The 17,258-nt window shown below is 43.1% G+C and overlaps 1 protein-coding gene across 6 annotated transcripts in view; it reads left to right on the plus strand.

The window, feature by feature from the left end:
• Window positions 1–17,258, plus strand: part of Filip1 (filamin A interacting protein 1) — a 200,765-nt gene that overhangs the window by 158,107 nt on the left and 25,400 nt on the right. The gene's annotated exons all lie outside the window — the stretch shown is intronic.

The raw sequence follows: 17,258 nt of genomic DNA on the forward strand, positions 1-17,258 counted from the left end.
CTTGAACCTCTCGTATTTCAGTTCATACATTTGTATGCACTTGCATGCCACCCAACATATTTACTTATGAGTTTGTAAGTTAAATCTAGCTTCTACAGAGAAGAGAAAACATGCATCTTTTGTCGCTAGGCCTGACTTATTTCATTTAACATAGACTTCTTAAAGTTAATGTATCCAAAGTAAAACTCTGTTACTCCCTACAAATCTACTGCATATAGTAAGGGTATTCAAGTTAACATTGCTTCTATCTGAATAGTCAAGCTAATATCCCAAGTCATCATTAATTCTTTCTCTCTCATACTGCCAAATTGTGATGCTAAATCACAGCCTTTCAATTACAACCCGCTTCCAAAAGAAAACATGAGTTTTGTCCTTTGTTGTTTTTTTTGTTTGTTTGCTTGTTTTTGGTTTTGGTTTTCTAGAAGCAACTGTCACTGCCAAGGTTCAAGGTGGAAGTGCACAGTGAAATCATATAAACAGCTGTCACTGTGCTTCTCTGGGCTACTTCCGTTCTATGGTACATTCTTCATGTATTAGTAATGTAAATAAGAACTATTAGAACAAAATCCAACTCTTTATCATCGTGGGGTAAGACAGGCTCAGTCAATTTGCCAGTTTCCAGGAGATCTTATTGAAAATACAGGTAACTCATGACCAATTAGTGTCAAAATGAAAACAAACCTCTAACTGAATTTTGTCACACATAGAATTATCATCAGGTTACTTGAAAGTTTGGTAAGGTGATTCGTCCTGCAGACATGCCCACAAATTCACCACTTAAAATGGTTCCAGCCAGGTGCTGATGGCTTGTGTCTGTCATCCAGCTATTCAGGAGGCTGCAATGTGAGGATAGAAGTTTGCAGCAAGTCCAACTGGAAAGTCCATGGGACTCTGATCTCCAATAAATGACAAAAAAACCAGAAGTGAAGCTGTGGCTCAAGTGATAGTGTGCTAGCCTTAAGCAAAAGAAGTTCAGATACAGCACTCAGTTCAATCCCCAAGACCAGTAAACACCAACACCAACAAAAACTGTTCAAGCAGCAATCTACAATAGTCCTTCCCAATATCCACAGAAGGTATGTTAAAGATGCCTAGTATATGCTTAAAACTACAGAATATCAAACCCTACATATATTATTTGTCTCCAGTTTGTACATACTTTTGATAAAGCTTTTTTTTCCTTTTTTTTTAAATTGTGAAAATACCGTACAGAGGGGTTACAATAACATGGGCAAGATAACAAATACATTTTTTATCAAGCATTGTTGCCTCCTCCTTTGTTTCGCCTTCCCATCCCTCCCCATCCCTTTGATAAAGCTTTTATAAATTAGGCACACTAAGATACTAAAACCAGTAACCAATCCCAAAATAGAATGAGCCTAACAACATGTTGTAATAGCATTTGCTTCAACCTTATGAATATTTTATTTCTGAAACTTCCCATTTACTATTTTGGTTAGAATGATAGAGTCCTCTTCTCAAGTTTGGGGGACAATGAGCCAATAGAGGCCCAGACCTGGAGCAATTCTCCTCAGGACATGAGGCTGGGGGCAGACCACCACTCCTCAAACAGCCATTTCACTAAGGAAAAGGGACTTCTAGTATTTCTTAGGCCACTTAGCCTTCTCCTTGGGGCTGGGAAGGTGGCTCAGTGGTAGAGTGCTTGCCTTGAATGCATGAGGCCTTGGGTTCGATTCCTCAGCACCATATAAGCAGACAAAGCCAGATGTGGCTCAAGTGGTAGAGGGCTTGCTTTGATCTGAAGAGCTGAGGGACAGCACCCAGGCCCAGAGTGCTTCAAATATTATGCAGATCCCTATATTTATTCATTTTTTAATTTTTTTTTTGCCAGTCCTGAGGCTTGAACTCAGGGCCTAGGCACTACTGTCCCTGAGCTACTTTGCTCAAGGCTGGCACTGTACCACTTGAGCCATAGCTCCACTTCTGGCTTTTTCTGTTTTTTTGTGGTACTGAGAAATCAAACCCAGGAATCGAACTAGGCAAGCACACTAAGCCACATTCCCAGCCTGACAAATCCTTATCTTTAACTCTAAGGGGCTTTGATGGGCCTCTTGGCCTGTGACCTCTGTGCTGTGAGGTCACTGTTCTTCTTTATGCCTGGAACTTCCTGTACTTATTCTCATCTCAGGATTTTAGTACTGACTGTACTCTGGAGTCCCTGACCTCTGCCTGTAGCTTGGCTGGTTCCCTCTCACCATTCAGCTTCAAATGTCACTACTTAAGGAAAGTCTACAAAGAGAAGGCCTGCTTCTTCAATCATCTGCTTTGAACAACATTCTGCTCCCTTTCCATGGGGCACTTAAATGGTAGGGTGGGGGCTGGGAAGGTGGCTCAGTGGTAGAATGCTTGTCTTGCAAGCATGAGGCCCTGGGTTCCATTCCTTAGCACCACATAGGCAGAAAAGGCCAGAAGTGGCGCTGTGGCTCAAGTGGTAGAGATCTAGCCTTGAGCTGAAGAGCTGAGGAACAGCACCCAGGCCCAGAGTTCAGGCCCCATGATCAATAACAACAACAAAAAAAATGGTAGGGTGGGAGCTGTCAATCAGGGACCACCATACTTAGTCCCAGTGCCTGGTCCACAGAGGGTAACCAACTAAGTGTTCCTTGTGTGAGTGAATACAAGACACTTCCTGAAGATAGAAAGCAAAGAAAGACAAGCTCCTGCCCTTTAGGATTAATAGTGCCACATTTCTAGGTATATATGCAGACTGACTACTCGCTATACTTTTACCTTAATTATGAATGCTGCTTTGTGTAAGTTTTACCATATTAACTTATCAGAACACAGTATAGTGACCTTGAAAGATACAGTAATTGTTATAGTCCGCCCATACTACCAAGAAGTCAAGTATTCTGAACGCAGAAGGCATTGAATGTTAAGGATATTGGGAAATAATGTCTTGAACTTACTTTGTCTTGTTACTTTCTTTCTTTTTTCTTGTCAGTTGTGGGGCTTGAACTCTGGGTCTGAGTGCTGTCCCTGAGCTCTTCACCTCAAGGCTAGCAATCTACCACTTGAGCCTCAGTACCATTTCCAGTTTTCTCATGGTGAATTGGCGATAAGAGTCTCATGGACTTTCCTTCCTGGGCTGGCTTTGAACCACAATCCTCAGCTCTCAGCCTACTGAGAAGCTAGGATTATAGACAGCTGGCTGTCTGGTTATTTTTTTTATACCAAAACACAGTGGATAGCATCGATGCAATACAAAAGACACCTTCCAGCTTTAACAGGCTTTCAAAACATTTACTTTTGTGACACTGATTGATTTACCTGGTATAATTGTTTTTATTTTATAAATGAGGTGGAATTTCATCATGTAAGTGTCATACATATTCCATGTATATGGGTTGGAGAAAAAAATTGCTCTGGAACCTTTTAAGTTACCCAGTGATTTTTTAAAAACTGAATCTATTACCCAGGCAGAAAAGAAGGAGGGAAGAAAATACAGGTGAAAAAGAAAAAGAAAGAAAGAAAGAGAGAGAGAGAGAGAGGGAAGGAAGGAAGGAAGGAAGGAAGGAAGGAAGGAAGGAAGGAAGGAAGGAAGGAAGGAAGGAAAAGGAAAAAGAAGAACAGAGAAGGGGGGGGAATGAAAATAAGATGTTGAAAGTACTTTCTGTGAATGATGATCATGTAGGCACTCCTTGAAAGCTGGCTGGCTGCATTCATTCACTTTTGTTCTTGTGAACCAAAGTCCCCCCCCCTCATTTAAATTTATTTTTAGGGAGTAAAAAAAAATCAGCAAAAAAAAAAGTTTCCAAGAAAGAAAAAGTGGTCTTGCGTAGATGTTCATACAGGAGGGGCACTTAGATGGGACCCGAACGTCCCCTAGGTGTGGAATGGCAGAGCAGGCGCGGGGACGGGGGTGGGGGGGACAAGGGGGGGGCTGGGAGGATGCCGCCCTCCCTGAGCAAGGCTGTCCTGAGCTGAGGGAGCCCCCCTGGCCATTTTAGGCAGAGCCTTTGTTTCTCCCCCAGCCCCGCGCACTTTCCTCCCGGTGGATCCTAATTCCTGTTCTGGGACTCCGCTTCAGAGAAACTCCCTCCTCCTCTCCTCCCTTCCCCCTCCCCTCCCTCCCCCTCCTCTCCCCTCCCTCCCCCTCCTCTCCCCTCCCTCCCCCTCCTCTCCCCTCCCCTTTCCTCCCTCCTCCCTCCCCGCCCCCAGCTCCTCCCCCTGCTCCCAGAGCAAAGCAAATCTGCATAACAAGGACCCGTGGGGTGACGTCATCTCCCCCCAGCACCCCATTCACCTTTCCTGGTGCCCGGGCCGGGGTGGTAGGAGAAGCTTCATTCCCTGCGGAGCACCCTCCCCCCCGCCACCCCCCCCCCCCGCCACCCCTGCAGGCCCAGCGGCTGTTGAACAAACTTTGGTGCCCCTGTTACACAAAACATAACAATCAGCTAAAATAAAGATCAATGACTAAAACCCGGAGCCCGGCTGAGCCGCCCCCCGGGGCCAAGGCAGCCAGCCCGGGCCCCGCGGCCGCGGCGTGAGCTCCTCCACGTGCTTTTCAGCTGGCCACCGGCTTTCCCGGCGGCCAACTCGGTTCTCAGCACTTGGAGGCTGAGCGTGGACCTCTGGAGCCCCCCTGATCGGACGAGGGCCGTGAGCGCGCTGCGGACTGCCAGACGGCGGTTCCGGGCTCGGGGGAACCTGGTGGAGGGTGACCCGGCTTTCCCCCCCCCCCCCCCACCTCCCCGCAGCCTCCGAATCCCGCACCGGGAAAGGCCGGGACGCAACTCGTGCGGGCATGCAGTGAGTGCTGGGGTGTTCCACGCAGGGGAGAAGTAACGGCGTTGTGCAGAGGTTTGGGGGAGCTCGGGTCAGAACCGAGGTGCCTGCTGACATCAACCCAACGCAAAGGACTCTGAACGTGTGTTTGAACCACAGCCTTTCTGAGCACTCACTACAAGGGTAGCTGCTCACTCGTGATTTCTGGATGAGCAACATCCTAATGTAAGATGGAAGACGGTTGGTAGATTCTTCTTGCTATTGTTATCATGTGCATTTTAGACAGATCTCACTCTCTCTTGCTCTCTTCCTCTGAGAGGGTGGGGGAAAGTCTTCTAAAAATTGGCAGTGAATTAGAATGAACTGTGATTCAAAGAAAGCTGGCGTTGGAAGCCCTGGGGGTTTCGATGTGAGAGAGCATACTAAAGCAAATGAGAAGTTTGATTTCAAAGTGGGAATGGGATTTGAATTTGGACTCTGTTAAGTAATTGTTGAAGAGGTTCAACTCCAGTAGTTTAAGTTACCAAAAAAAAAAAATTGTCTGTCTTCAGCAAAGTTTAAGTAGTTTATAGTTAGTGCTCAGAAGAGCTAGCGGATTCTGTGTTTCATAAAAGAATTCCATGTGGTCCAAAACAAATTTTTATGGTGTGATTTGAAAGTCACACGACTTGTTTTAAACTTGAATACAAGGGAAGATGGCCTGGTTTTCATTTGTGTAGATTTAATGTGTGGAACATGGATTATTAATAATGTTTGGTCTTCATGCTCAAAGTGATGATAATCTTGAGTTCACTACATTAATCTGCCTGGATTCTTAATTCTATGTGACTGCATGAACTTCTGTTAACTTGTTCAACTCAATATCCTTTCTACAACCAAAGGATTTTCATTTGTCCTCAATCTGGGGCTTGGGAGTTTGTTTTGACTTTTGATATCTTTTTTCTATTAGCTTTAAAGTTGTCTCAAAACCGTGTAAAATAGCAATCAGATAATTAGAAAAATAGTAAAATTTTGTAGAAATTCATATTTAAAACCTTTCTGAAAGACTTTTAGATTCAATAGTAACATTTCAGAGAGGCAGGTATTTCTTGACTGACTAAATAAATTTACAGAAATACACTTGCTGATTGATAGATCACATCTGCAATCCTAGCTACTCAGGAGGCTGAGATCTGAGGACCACTGTTTAAAGCCACATTGGGCAGAAAAGTGTGAAAAAACAAGAACTGGAGCTGTGGCTCAACCGGTAGAGCACCAACCTTGAGCAGTGAAAGCTAAGGAAGTGATAGGCCCTGGGTTTAAGCTTCAGTGTCAGCACCGAAAACAAAACAAAACAACAAAAACCACCCCAACACTACTATACACGAATTTATGGACTTAAGCTTGATACTTAATTATACTGGTTATTTTAAACAAATCTTAAATTTATGCAAATAGATTTACCCAAGAGATAAATTGGATTTATTATATCTTCCTGCGAAGCTTTAAAATAGAATAGGTTTTTATATTAGGAATTCCCAGCACTTTTAACTGAAAACCACGAAGTGTGTACAACACCCTCACTGCATGTACAGAGAAAAATCCATCTCCGTGCCTTGATCGCTTCAGTAGTCTTGGGAAACCCCACTCATGCATTAGCTCCTCCCCTCATATTTGGTAAGAAACCAAGTCCCAAGGACCTTCCCCCAACTACCCCCCTCCTCCTGCCCACCAGAGAGGCCCTCTTATTTCTTCAATCTTGATTTTCTCTAAGCCTTTGATTTTGCTTATTTTGTAAGGAAAGAGTTCTGTGTTGGAGGGGGGGAGGGGTGTGATTTAATCATTTCTTATTTGTACTCCTGTAGAATTTTTTTTTTTTTGTATGCTAGGTCCTGTGGCTTGAACTCAAGGCCTGATCACTGTCTCTGAAGCGTTTTGCTCAAGACTAGTGCTCTACCACTTGAACCACAGCTTTGTTTCCAGCTTTTTGGTGGTTAATTGGAGATAAGAGTTTCATGGACTTTCCTGCCTGGGCTGGCTTTGAACCATGATCCCCAGACCACAGCCTCATGAATAGCTAGGATTATAGGCATGAGCCAGGGGTGCTAGTCTTGAGCAAAAAAAAGTTTAGGGATAGTGCCCAGGCCCTGTGTTCAAGTCCCAATACTGGCACTAGAAAAACAAATTAAAAATCTTTAAGCAGTTTCAATTCAACTTATCAATGTATGAGTATAATTCATCTTGATCAGTGTTTCCCCTTCTTCTGTTCTCCCTCATCTCTCCCAGCTCCTCTTCTCCCCTCAAGTCAGACTCAGAAGACAAAGGGTAGATGTCTTCTCTTCTCCATGGAAGTTAGATCTAAATTATAAACATATAGGAAAACCTATACAGGGTCCTACGCATTGCCTACTGTATGCTGTATGCAGGGGAGGTTTGTAATGGTATATAACTCCTTTGAACAACTAAGTCATAGTTGATCAAAATGAATACCAGGAAGCTGGAGCATGTGTTGGGGTTGGGGGGGGGAAGGAGGGTAAAGTCCAGGGGAGGGGCAGACAAATGGACAGAGGAGGGTGGATGGATTCAGTCCTAGTATTTAAAGTACATATGTGAAAATGGATTTAGGTAACTTGAGGAGATACAGGTACCTCTTGATGAAGCCTCAGATAATTAGGTGTAGTGAATTTGGGCTGACTATTCTTTGGGAAATATGGAGAAATGCCCATTGAGGAAGAGAGGGAAGGTTTAGAAACCAGCAGGGAGGAGAAGCCCAAACCGGTACATTTGGATGACAGATTTATACAGCTTTGGGTCTTTTGTGCTCCCTGTGAAAATTATTTATTTGTACCCCTGGCTGCTTTTTCATAAACATGATTCAAAGCAAAGAATAGCATCTGTTTTCTCCTGCTTTGAAAATAGTTTGTCCCACCCGTCTGAGAAAGGGTTTTGCAAAGGGCTGTGAACAATTTTAGGAAATTGAAAAATATAATACAAGACATTTGATTGGCTTCTTCGAGTGGAAGACAGGAACGGACATCTGAAAGGTGACGAAGAGGAGCTTACAGGTCCCACGGTGTACTGTGTCCATCATCTCGTTGACTTAGGCAGAGGCAAGGCAGACCCAGTAGCTTATAAATAGGAGCATTTTCTCCCAGTTCTCAAAGCTGGAAGGTCAAAGTCAGGATCCCCAGCTGGCGGGTACTGAGGCAGGCAGGCCATCTTGCTTGCAGGCCGTAGACTTTCCCCTGCATCTTTTTAGGGTATGTAGAAGTAGAATGAGCTCCCTTCCAATCTCCTTCTAAGAGCTCCATCTTTACAGCAAACAGGTTTAGGTTTATGATTTTTAAACAATACAATACAATACAAACTTTGGATCCTTTGCAGTTTTGTAGGCAGTAGATTATGGGGACTGAAATCAAGTTTCTATCCAATGATCAAACTAGACCCTGGAGCCCAGGATGAGTTCCAAGGGAAGGGGACCCTCGCCTGGTTCTCAGGAAGGCACTTTTTGATCTGTGGCCTAATTGCTGGAGAAGAGGATTGGAAGCAGGCGCAGAAGCTCTGAGCTGTATCTCTCTTCATTCTCATCCCCACCCTTGGGTGTCTCTTGGAAACCTATATTTAAAGCATAGCCAGCACTATTATGTAACCTTATTCTTAGTACCTAATACACAATGCTAGCACCTGATAAGTTATTTTTGGTCAGTCCCAATGCTTGAACTCAGGACCCATGTGCTGTTCCTGAGGTTTTATGTTCAAGGCAAGTGTTCTGGCGTTTGAACCGCAGCTCCATTTGTGGGTTTTTGTTCGCTTGCTTGCTTGTTAATTGGAGATAAGAGTCTCACAGACTTTTCTTCAGAGGCTGGAGTTTCAAACCATGACCCTCCAGATCTCAACCTCCTGAGTAGCTACTATTATAAGCATGAGACACTAGCTCCTGGCTCTTTTCTTTTTATTGTTATTATAAAGGTGATATACAGAGAGGTTACTATTTCAGAAGTCAGGTAAAGGGTACATTTCCTTTTGGACATTGTCACTCCTTCCTTTGTTCTCAGTGTTGCCCTCCCCTCCCCGCCCACAAGTTGTATAGTTCATTTTTCCACATAGTGTCCCTCCATTTCTCATCTCTCGTTATTTTTATTTTTGGTCAGTGGTGGGACCTGAACTCTGGGCCTGGGTGCTGTCCCTAGGCTCTTCAGTTCACACTGAGCGCTCTACCACTTGAGCCACAGCACCACTTCCAGCTTTTTCTGCTTATGTGGTGCTGAGGAATTGAACTCAGGGCCTCGTGCATCCAAGGCAAGCACTCTACCACTGAGCCACCTTCCCAGCCCCTCATCTCTGGTTAATTGTTGAGTAAATGAATACATGGTATTATTTCCATACAAGTCAGGAAGTTTGACACTAGAATGTATGATCAGAGACTTTCTCTCCAGTGATTTTCAACTATTGGCTTTCTGATTGGCAGCAATCTCTCCAAAAATACCATTGCTATGGTTCTAAAGCCAGTGACTAACCATTCCCCTAGATTTAAATTTTCCTGTAACCAAGAGCTACTTACTAGTCATATACTAAGTGATTTTAGAAATATAATACTAGAAAATTTTAATTCATATGTTACTACATTTTCTTGAACTGGTATTTTACAAGGTTGCTGGCTGTCATTCACTGTAAACACAGACAGAGCATGTGCAGGGCCGGTAGGAGAAAAATCCCATCACTTCATGGAGAGTCAAACTGTCATTAATCATGAACTTTTTGTGATTTTTTTTCCATTGTCATCTGCACATTTTAAAGACAAATTACTATGGTCCTAACTTCATAATCAATTTAGTTTCTGTGATTCATAGGCTAAAGGATCCATAATGCAAAATGGGTTTTTTCTCATCATTTTCAACAATTGCATCTTAAAGCATGTCATTAATGTGCCTTTTCTGGAGCACAGGTATATATAGTTCCTTTAAGATCTGATGAAGAAGAAAACACCATTTGTCAAACTCTGCCTGAGATTTGTATATGTCAACTATAGGAATTACTTGAATTATATCACCAACTGGATTATTTTTACATTGATAGGATACAGTTTTTGTTTTTTATTTTGTTTGTTTGTTTGTTTTTGACCAGTCATGTGGCTTGTACCCAGGGCCTGGGCACTGTCCCTGAGCTCTTTCACTAGAGGCTAGTACTCTACCACTTTGAGCCAGTGAGCCACTTCTGGCTTTTTCTGTGTATGTGGTACTGAGGAATTAAACCCAGAGCTTCATGCATACAAGGCAAGCACTCTACCACTAAGCTACATTCCCAGCCCCAGGATACAGTTTTGTAATATAAAATCATGAATATAATTAGAAGTCTAACTCTGATGAAGTGAAAACAATTCATAAAACCTGCTGATGATAAGTCTATTATTTTACTTTTTTCTCTGTCAATTGTTTATCATGGAATTCTTTTTCAGAGTGAAAATGGATGAGATAGGCCTTAAGTCCTTCAATACTGCAATAGAGTCAGAAAGTTTAAGATCAAGCCAGGCTCTGGTGGCTCAAACCCATAATCCTAGCTACTCAGGAGGCTGAGATCTGAGTATTACAGTTTGAAGCCAGCCCAAGTAGGAAAGTCCATGAGACTTATAGATCTCCAGTTAACCAGCAAAAACTTCTAAATGTAGCTATGGTTCAAATGATAGGGCATCAGCCTTGAGCAAAAAAAAAAAAGCTCTAATCAAGAGAAGGCCCTGAGCTGGGAATGTGGCTTAGTGGTAGAGTGCTTGCCTAGCATGCATGAAGCCCTAGGTTGGACTCCTCAGTACCACATAAACAGAAAAAGCCGGAAGTGGCACTGTGGCTCAAGTGGTAGAGTTCTAGCCTTGAGCAAAAGAAGCTCAAGGATAGCCCAGGCTCTGAGTTCAAGTTCCAGGACTGGCAAAGAGGGTGGGAGGCGGGAGGGGGGAAAGGACCTGAATTCAAGCCTCAGTACCAGCACAAAAGAAAAATAAGAGGTTGAGATTGGGAAGGTAGAAAAAGAAAAAAAGGTATCATTAAAAAAATTTTTAGCCGGGTACCAGTGGTTAATACCTGTAATCCAAGCTACTCAGGAGGCCGAGATCTGAGGCTTGCAATTTAAGGCCAGTCTGGGTAAGAAAGTTGGTGAGACTCTTATCTCCAAGGGAATCACCAGAAAACCAGAAGTGGTGCTGTAGCTCAAAGTGGCAGAGCACTATCCTTGAGCAAAAGAGCTTAGGGACAGGGCCCAGGTCCTGGGTTCAAGCCCCATGACTACCAAAAAATATTTTTTCTCCCTGAAAACTCATTCTCAGTACTACGAAATTAAAAACAAAAACAGATTTGAAAAGCTTTTGTCCTATGATGAAGGATCCAAAATTTAAAAGGAGGCCAAAATGCTAGTACCTAAGACCTACTACATTTGAACATACTATTTAATAGAGAAAAATGACTGCAAAAACAATGCATGCAGCCAGGTGCCAGTGGCTCACGTCTGTAATCCTAGCTGAGATCTGAGGATCGAGGTTCAAAGACAGCCCAGGCAGGAAAGTCTGTGAAACTCTTATCTCCAATTAAAAAAAAAAGAAAAAAACACCAGAAAACGGGAAGTGGCGCTGTGGCTCAAGTGGTAGAGCGCTAGTCTTGAGCTGAAGAGCTGAGGGACAGCGCCCAGGCCCAGAGTTCAAGCCCCACGACTGACCCCCCCCAAAAAAAAATGTATGCTAAAGAAAATATCAAAATTTGCAGTGAAGATGAGGTCTACCTCTGCAGATCTAACCTGGTCCCGCCTCTCTCCCTGGTCTCAGTCCTATGCAGTTATTGGGGACATCAGATTAATTCTGGATAATTATTCTAATAGTCATAAGCTTGAGGAGCTGAGGGGATTTATTTAAAAGTAATGCTTCTTCCTGATTTGCTGGTAAAACCTCTCCCTACCACCTCAATAAGCTGCTTCGCTCTGGGGCTGTGCTCTAGTTGGGAAGAAATGCATTGTGGGAAGAAAAGGCATTGTGATCAGAGACTCCAGATTGCAGCACACTTGACTCTTTTGAAGTTCCTTCATCTTTAATTACTATAATGCCCTTGCTAGTTTTAATACACCCTGTCTCCTGAAGGACAGAGAGACACACATCCAAGAATAATTGAAGAAAAGTAAAAATAGTCCATGAGAAGTATCTAAAAGGAGCCTAGGCTAATAGGAACAAATAAGGGATGATTGTTCATGGTCTTGGTGTTTTAAGATGGGGTTCAGTGGGTTAGGATGATGCCAAATGACATCATCTATTTGAAGTGAAGAGACAAGTGCAGCTCTGGGACCAGCTGGAGAAATGGTTGAAAAGTGAGTGTCAGGAAAGTTGGAGAAAATGACCAACGGAAGCTTATACTGTTTGCTTCCTGAGGTAGAGTTGAGGGCAGCCCCATGTCGTCTTAACGCACACAGACGGACAAGTCTTCCAGGAATGGTGTCTATCAAAAGAACTGGATCAGAGAAATAAGAATAAAACAAAAAAAAATCTCTCACTTCTGTCCCCTTTCAAAATGTGTAAAAGGAGGGGCTGGGAAGGTGGCTCAGTGGTAGAGTGCTTGCCTTGCATGCCTGAGGCCCTGGGTTCGATTCCTCAGCACCACATAAGCAAAAAGAAAAAAGCCGGAAGTGGCACTGTGGCTCAAGTGCTAGAGTGCTAGCCTTGAGCTGAAGAGCTGAGGGACAGCACCCAGGCCCTGAGTTCCATGACCAGACCCCCACCCCCCCCCAAAAAAAAAGTTTAAAAGGAAAGGTAGATCAACAAATATTGGTGGCCTAAAACCAAGTGAGAAAATGTTTGCTGAGTAAGTTTACCTGAGCGTCCACTGGATGCTGATGATGAAGAAAAAGTCTGTCTATCAAAAAAGTGAATTTTCATCCGGGTGCCGGTGACTCACACCTATAATCCTAGCTGCACAGGAGGCTGAGACCTGAGGGTCACGGTTCAAAGCCAGCCTGGGCAGAAAAGTTCATGAGACTGACTCTTAGCTGCAATAAACTCCCACAAAGCTAGAAGTGAAATGTGGTTCAAGTGGTAGAACACAAGCTTTTAGCACAAAAGCTCAGGGACAATGGCCCAGGCTCTGAGTTCAAGCCCCAGAACTGACACACACACACAGAAAAAACAGAACAAAAACAAAAACCAGTTTGAATAACAGCCCCAAAATAATGATTGGTTGCTGTAGCTTCTAAATTTCATTGAATCTATAGATTCTTGATGTTATTTTGTAGTTTCTTGCCTATCCTCTTGTGATTAGTAATGAATTAGAAGAATATGATATGACTGAAGTTCAATTTTTTGGTAAGAATTATATATATGTTTAATATATATGTATATATATATATATATATATAGAGAGAGAGAGAGAGAGAGAGAGAGAGAAAGAGAGAGAGAGAGAAAGACGGGCAGTATCTCTTTGTAAGAGACATTTATTATTTTCCTGGCTATTAAAAATTTGATACCCTGGGGCTCAGTGGTAGAGTGCTTGCCTTCCATGCATGAGGCCCTGGGTTTGATTCATCAGCACCACATAACCAGAAAAATCCAGAAGTGGTGCTGTGGCTCAAGTGGTAGAATGCTAGCCTTGAGCCCAGAGTTTGGGCCCCATGACTGACCACCCCCCAAAAAAAATTGATACCCTTTAATTCCTTCCTTCCTTCAATACACTTTAATTTCTTCCTTCCTTCACTCTCTCTTTTAAAATAATATGAACTTAGGGCCTTGCACTTGCTAGGCAGGTACTTTACTGCTGAGCCATGTCTCCAGTTCTTTTTTTCACTGGGTATTTTGAGATGCTGGGCCATGCATCTGCGCTGTGATCCTTCTATTTTAGACTTGTCATCCCCCCATAGCTGGGATGACAGACATGTACCACCATGTACAGCTTCTCTGGTTGAGATAGAGTCTCATGGACTTTTCTGCCTGGGCCAGACTGGATCCATGATCTTCCCAGTCTCAGCTTCCCATAGAATAGCTTAGGACAATAGATATGAACCCTTCTCCCAGCCATCAGTTGAAAAGAGAGGTCTTGTGATTTTTATTTTAAGTATCTGACCTGGCCTCCGTGGTTCTCGTAATTTTAGCCTCCCAAATAACTAGTATTATAGACGTGAGCCATCAATACCTGACATTTCTTTTTAATTGAGAGTAACATGCTTTCATTAGTTACAACTACTTATTAACTAGTTTTATATGGGAGAACAGAGTTTATTAATCTCCATTATAGACAAATAGAAAGATATATACATGCATACATGCATACATAGATACATAGATAGATACATAGATATAATAGGTGATCCTGTTCTACTGTTTTCCTACATCTATAAAACCCCGTTATGTCTTTGTCATGGAGACAGGATCTGATTGGCTCCTTTTTCTTTTTCTAGTCACTTAGGCTCCTGGGAGAATACAGAGAGTGGTCAAGAATAGAAGCTGGGAGTGAAATTAGGTGCCTTTTGAAATAATCCACATAAGAGATGTGGTGTCTTCTTGGGGAGGGGTAAAGGGATGGAGCAGATGAGAAAGAATTGAATTGGGGATATATTTTGAAGATAAATGAGAAATTCTGCTGAGAAATTTCCCTGAGAGTAGGGATGCGAGACAAAGGGAAGGTTCAAACTTGACTGGAAATTTTGGAACTAGGCATCTGGTAGAACTGGTTGCATTTGATGGACTTGAGGAAGATTCCTAGGGGAAGAAAAGGCACAAAGTAAACAAGGAGTTCAAACATGACTTGCCCTACAAGTTTTCTTCTCAGCAACGCCAAACTCCATCTGAAAATGTCCGCTCCCTTCTGTTTACCTCCCCTTTCTGCTTTCCCCTCTTTATGCCTTAACAAGTTGCTGTGATAGGGTGGTTGTCTTTCCACTGTAGGCCTTGTACTTGCTAAGCAGACACTCTACCACAGGGCTACACTTCCAGATCTTTTAATACTGGCTATTAGGGTGGGGAGGGGAGGATCACGGGGCTTGAACTCAGGGCCTGGGCGCTGTCCCTGAGTTCTTTCACTCTACTATTCTACCACTTTGAACCATAGCACCACTTATGGTTTTCTGGTGATTAATTGGAGATAAGAGTCTCACGGCCTTTCCTGCCCTGGCTGGTTTTGAACCATGACAATCAGATTTCAGCCTTCTGAGTAGCTAGGATTACAGGCATGAGCCACCAGTGCCTGGCTAAACTGGAAATTTGGGGTGGGGGTTGGGGTGGGGGGGTCAGTCGTGGGGCTTGAACTCTGGACCTCGGCGCTGTCCCTCAGCTCTTCATCTCAAGGCTAGTACTCTACCACTTGAGCCACAGTGCCACTTCCGGTTTTCTGAGTGGTTTATTGGAGATAAGAGTCTCACAGACGTTTTCTGCCCAGGCTGGCTTTGAACTACAATCTTTAGATCTCAGCCTCCTGATTACAGGTGTCAGCCACTGGTGCCCTCTTATACTGGCTATTTTTGAGACAAAAGTCCCATCTCCTGCTTGGGTGGATGTCTAGACCATAGTCCACCTATTTTATGTTTCCTACTGTAGCTGAGATGACAGGTGTGTGCCACCACACACAACTTCTTCCACTGAGATGGAAGATCATGAGCTTTTTGGCCAGACTGACTCGGAATCTCAATCCTCCCGATCTTTAGCCTCCTGTGCCCAGCTATTAACAAGTTTTATGTTTTCCATGATGGTTAAGTCCTTCTTTTACCCCAAGTAATAAGAAGATGATCAATAAAATGTTCCTTCACATAAGTAAGGGTTACCCTTCGGGAAGGAGCATAATGCTGTTCCTAGGAGTCTGTAAGATTTGAAAACAATCTCCTCCTATTTCAGAGCTAAAGTTTTTTTGGAAGCTATTTAATTAAGACATGTTTATACACGAGGATGTGTTCTATAAAAGTATACAGATATTGTATTATGACATGATCAGAACAATTTCTGTGGTAATTACATGAGAGTAGATTTAATTATAAATAGATTTTATATGGATGTCCAATCGTTTGTTGCACAATGCTATGTGGGACAATTTCTATTTACAGCTTACTTAGTCATAAACACAAAAAAAAACCAATCCAGGCAAGGATAAAATGTACTGAAAGCAAATAAATACATGTTGGTAGATGTTTACACCATGTGTCTCTTATAAGCATATTACTTACTAAATATGCTCTTACAATAACTAACATGATGAATATGACTTGGGTAGATAAAAATAACCAATAAGTTAACTGAGCACAGTAAGAATGGTAGTTCCTTTTTAAAACTATACATCAGCTGGGTGCCAGTGGCTCACGCCTGTAATCCTAGCAACTTAGGAGGCTGAGATCTGAGGATCTTGGTTCAAAGACAGCCCGGGCAGAAAAGTCCCTGTGAGATTCTTATCTGTAATTAACCACTCAAATACTAGCAGTGGCGCTGTTGCTCAAGTGGTAGACTGCTAGCCTTGAGCACAAAGAGGCTCAGGGACAGCACCCAGGCTCTGAGTTCAGGCCCTACAACTGTCAAAACAACCAACCAAAAAAGACCCCGAAAACCCCCTACATATCAATAGCATAGAAAAAAACCCATTTCAGATATATAAAACATAATCATTATTGTGGCTGCTACCTTTTTTCTTAAAGATAGTCATTCAGACTCCCCCTCTACTTAGTTCTATATTTAGGGAGAAAAATTGTTTCAATCATAAAATGGACCAGATCCTTGACAGCTGTTGGGGTTAACTAAAATCAGTTTGTGTAGGTCAGCATTTGTACCAGAGAATTTATCTTGTCTTGTCCCTATCATGTGATAGTCACATGGCTTATTTCAAGGCTTCAAAATAAGAAGCCCCAGGCAAGGTGGTGGTAGTTCATGCCTGTAATCCTAGCTACTCAGGAGGCTGAGATCTGAGGATCATGGTTCAAAGCCAGCCCAAGCAGGAAAGTCCATGAGACTCTCATCTACAAATAACCACCAAAAAAGAAGTAGGGAGGATGGGGGCTGAATGTGGAGCTATAGCTCAAGTGGTAGAGCACTAGTCTTGAGCAAAGAGATCAGGGACAATGACAAAGCCCTAAGTTTAAGCCCCAAGCCAGAAGGAAAGAAAGAAAGAAAGAAAGAAAGAAAGAAAGAAAGAAAGAAAGAAAGAAAGAAAGAAAGAAAGAAAGAAAGAAAGAAAGAAAGGAAGGAAGGGAGGGAGGGAGGGAGGGAGGGAGGGAGGGAGGGAGGGAGGGGGAGGGAGGGAAGGAAGGAAAGAAAAGAGAGGGAGGGAGGGAAGGGAGAGAAAGGAAGGAAGGAAGGGAAGAAGGAAGGGAAAAAGAGAAAGAAAGGAAGGGAGAAAGAAAGAAAGGAAGAGGGAGGAAGGGAAAGGAAGGGGAGAGGGAGGGAAGAAGGAAAGAAGGAAGGAAGAAAGGAAGGAAGGAAGGAAGCAAGGAAGGAAGAAGGAAGGAAACCCACAGTTTCTTCCTTTCTTGATCTTCCCTTCCATTGAAATAAATGGCTCTCTAACAGTAGCATAGAGGAGACAGCTGAGGATCTGGAG

The sequence above is a fragment of the Dipodomys merriami genome, unplaced genomic scaffold (genome assembly GCF_024711535.1).
Source record: "Dipodomys merriami isolate MVZ:Mamm:240054 unplaced genomic scaffold, mDipMer1.0.p SCAF_8, whole genome shotgun sequence".
NCBI lineage: Eukaryota > Metazoa > Chordata > Mammalia > Rodentia > Heteromyidae > Dipodomys > Dipodomys merriami.